At 35.0% G+C, this 4314-nt stretch overlaps 1 long non-coding RNA gene and 1 pseudogene across 1 annotated transcript; one reads left to right on the forward strand and one right to left on the reverse strand.

Annotated features, from left to right (window-relative positions):
- Positions 1–221: 221 nt before the first annotated feature.
- On the forward strand, positions 222–2387 carry LOC145779143 (uncharacterized). Its single transcript, XR_014290511.1, has 3 exons — positions 222–458; positions 1228–1362; positions 1640–2387. It is a non-coding gene; the product is annotated as an uncharacterized LOC145779143 (long non-coding RNA).
- Positions 2388–3085: 698 nt separating this feature from the next.
- LOC145765475 (SCAN domain-containing protein 3 pseudogene) lies at positions 3086–3541 on the reverse strand (annotated as a pseudogene).
- Positions 3542–4314: the final 773 nt, after the last annotated feature.

The raw sequence follows: 4314 nt of genomic DNA on the forward strand, positions 1-4314 counted from the left end.
AACTAAGTGGATTACCCATATACTTTTTAATTGTTTTATTTATGTAAAATCTGTCACTTGTCTCAAATAAAACAGTTTTTATACCAGAAAATGCTTCACACATAAAACCTAGGCAAGGTATTGATGTCATAGGTAATTCTGTAGTTTTAACGTACTAATCATTCTTATACTTTTAGTACTATTTATGTATATATAACTATATAATGCATTTGACCATTAATTCATAAAATGGTTAACACTTGCTATGTACCCGGATGTACAACTGGATATAAATCAAGTAGCGAGGTTAAAACTTCTCTGTTCAAATTTCCCAATGATGTTGAACTGAGGAAAAATGGGTGCGAGCAATACCATGAAAAAATTGGAAGTTGATTGATTGATTTTGATATTCCAACTTCTTGCTTTGAACACATTTTGGAACACTCATGCAAGCCATGTTTTTCTGACACATGCTCTCAGTAAGTCAAAAAGTATGTTTACAGTATTTTTTGTTAATCTAAGTAACTGAAGTTACTTTGTTTTATTTCGTATTGTTAATCGTAAACTAAAATTTTGACTTGTACAGATAAAATTGATTTATCACATATATATCTTGATACAGCTTCGGTAGAGAGTTTGTCTTGTTAAACCATAGGCATACGAAGCCGAGCAACGTTATCAAGTTTAGCATATTTAAAGATTATTATATTTACAAAAACACAAAACTACGCAACAATTAAATATCGAACGTTTTCGACATCACAAGATGTCCTCTTCAGGAATAACATACATACAACTTTATGTATGTTATTCCTGAAGTTGTATGTATGTTATTCCTGAAGAGGACATCTTGTGATGTCGAAAACGTTCGATATTTAATTGTTGCGTAGTTTTGTGTTTTTGTAAATATAATAATCTTTAAATATGCTAAACTTGGTAACGTTGCTCGGCTTCGTATGCCTATGGTTCAATATATATCTTGGTTAAATACACAAACCGTTTTATCGCATGAGATTCTTGAATACTAAACCATAACACAATTGGATAATCGCATGTATCATAAAAAATTTGACAATTGGACTATGCAATTATCCGGTTTTGTCTATTTTATATTGTAATCTAATATGCTTGTTTGCAATATAAAGAAATATGCTTGCTTATCAATTTTGCATGACTGTCATTTACATTAACTTCAGTGTTCTTGAAAGTTGCAATGTATTAACTCTTAAACATATGACACATTTTAAGACATTTTCCATGAATCAACTAGTCGAGGATTGGAATTTTATGCTGAGGATCACCCATCTTTTCTTGAAACCGCTCGATTTATCAAAATGGTGGGGAATTTGTGGAAAGTGATGTTTGTGAAACATCAGTTTAAAGGTTAGAGCAACTTCACATAAATATTATATATATAACATTTTGCTGCAAAGGCACACATGAAGAAGTATATTTGTTTATTCTTAATTGTTTAATTATTTGTGGAGACTGAAGCTTTCTGGCATGTTACCTCCAAAATTTGTATGACTGATTACAAAGAAAAAATATACATATTAGAACACATTATCTTCATAAAGTACTGTCATTACCCAAAGATTATGCTTATGCCGAAATTAGTTGAAGCTTCTTAGATAGATACTACATTTACTCAATGTTTCAGGTAATAAAATACAAGATGATGCTGTCTTTACTTCAACAAGAAGCTTTGCTAGCTGGAGCCAAATTGTCATCCTTAAATTTCCCAGCAATTACAGCAACAAAAGTTGCATTGTCAGTAACTTGGCTGGTTGATTTTTTTAGGATTGTGACATTAGATGACCTATCCACATCTGACATGAATGTGGCATACTATGTTGCTGGGTATATTGACAGAAGCATTTGTCCTCGTAGGAAATGTAATGCTTGCAAGGAACTTCTTGTTGCCGGTCAAGATGACACTTTAGTGGAAGAAAGCAATGAGTGTTGCAAGCTTCTTGCTTTAGCTGATCGTGGTGGTTTATCCAAGCCAACAGAACTATGTTTTATTGTAACCTCTCTTGCAGTGCACCATTATTATGCTGTGTTATTAGAGTGTTAGAGTGGAAAATTAAAAGGAATTTAAAAGGAGGACTGTTCACTATTGGAAATCAACGTAATATTTTTGTTTCCGCTCTCACGGAATGCGCAGTGTCTCAGTTTAATTACCTTCTTGTCATCGTATCTTTAAAGTGTGATTCTGGTCATGCAAGCTTTAAAATGATTGTAGAAACTGCTTTCAATTGTGTCGCAAAGAATGAACTTAACGTTTTGAAGACATTAAAAAAGATTTGGTTGCCAGTTCATCGCGAAAAATTCAAAAACTACCTTCAAAAAACTAACTGTAAGCAATCATTAAATATATATTGAGAAGAGGTTGCTTGGTTATAGAAGAACCATATTTATTATACATTGTGTAATTGTTTGTTTACTTATGTTATGTACATGACAATGTTTGATATGTGAATATTGTTTATAATGCTCTGGTATGTGAAATGTATGCAACATAGCTTTATATAGCCTGTAGCATACAATATACAATATGTCAGTTTATTAATAAATGTCATATAAGCGTTTTGATACATTTATTACTTTATTAGAACGTTGTTGCCATTCTTTAGTGACAATACATTCATATGTTCAAAATTGATGGTGCTGTTTGATGTGACTGCGTATCTACTTAAATTGTGCAGTGACCCTTCTAGTGTTGGCTGATAAGCGGAGTTTCGCGTCCCGTAAGCCTACCTATTCAGTGCATCTTCAGTTCTCAAGATTGGTGGTAGCGCTTCCAAGCAAGGACGACGCTGCCTTTCATATTCACATAACAGAGAACTGAAGATGCACCGAATAAGTGCGAAATATATTTTCTGTAACATCTACTGACAACTGATCCCTGTTAGTGTTACCTTAGCAATTGAGGTTTTAGCTTTCTGTAGGCCAGTGCTACTCAAACTTTTTTGTGCCGTGTACCGGCTGAGCACCTGCCATCACTTGGCGTCCAGGTCAATTTGCGAAAAAAAAGACAAGAGCAAAGTCATTATTACTTTTGTAACGAATACACAAAAAAAAAACAAGTTAAAAAACACTTTTATTAATGGTCTTTCGAATTTTGATGCGAAGTGTGCGCTTGCTTATTTGCAACCAGCTTATCCAATTGCGGTTCAATGGAAGACAATGCTCCTCGAAGAGGAGCATGGATATCCAACGCGTTTCTGTGTTTTCCCTTTAAACAGCTCATGGTAGAAAAGCCGGCTTCACATAGATATATAGATGGGAATGGAAGCAGTGTTTTAATAGCCATGGTACACAGTCTCGGATATTCTGCTTTTATTTTGACCCAGAAGCTTGCAAGGGAATTTGATTCAAAAGATTTTCGCAAACCTTCATCTACATTTAACTCTTCTACGTTTACAGTTGGTGCAAATGGGTTTCGAATCCAATCATTTCCTCTTCGTGGATCTTTTTGTTCCGGAAAATAATGTTGAATACGTTCCACCAAATTTGACAAATGTTCTGTGAAAGTTCTGTGGCAGTATCTTGAACACATTTTACGTCCAAATTGTCTCTGTTTCGTAGGCTATATTTGTCCATAGGACCACGCTTTGCCATTTCTAAAACTTAGCTGAAACTATACTTTTTATAGGCTAATATGGGCTAACAGCTAACTCACTTTCTAAAAAAGAACAAGGTTTATAGCTTCAACAAATCTATGTAAAAACATGCTCGATGGCCGATCGATTGAGCCTCTCACTTCTCTACTCGTGACTGGACGCTGCAGGTATAGTCAAGCACGTGGACACAGCACAAACACACAAAAACGATGATCATCTCGCATCGAACATTGCGATACTTTGTTGAAATAATGGATAACAATTACGAAATAACATTTCTTTGTGACGTAACTGGAAGTCGTCGTAGTAGCGGGCCACCAAACAGTCTATAGCTGGGAAAGCAGATTGAACATGATCGTTGCCTAAAAATTAGTATATAGATGTTTTGATCAACATAAAACAAATTACGGTACTCAATTTACAATTTCTCCTAACTGACGCGTACCGGCGTTTGAGTAGCACTATCGACAGCTCTGTGCAATGAGGCGTGACGTAGAAACAATCATGCTGCCGGCTGATGCTGGAAGCATTCGGTTTCGGTTTAGCGCAATAGCGCCTACAAGGATGCCAGAGCTTGATTTTTCCACCTAGATCTGTTTTTTTTTTTACCACATCTGGGTTTTAAGGTTTTTTTTTCAAATTTAGGTAAATCTAGGTTTTTTGGTTTTTAACTTTGTACAGAGCTGGCACGGTATTGAGGTACAGGATG

This window comes from Aplidium turbinatum, chromosome 1, assembly GCF_918807975.1.
Source record: "Aplidium turbinatum chromosome 1, kaAplTurb1.1, whole genome shotgun sequence".
NCBI lineage: Eukaryota > Metazoa > Chordata > Ascidiacea > Aplousobranchia > Polyclinidae > Aplidium > Aplidium turbinatum.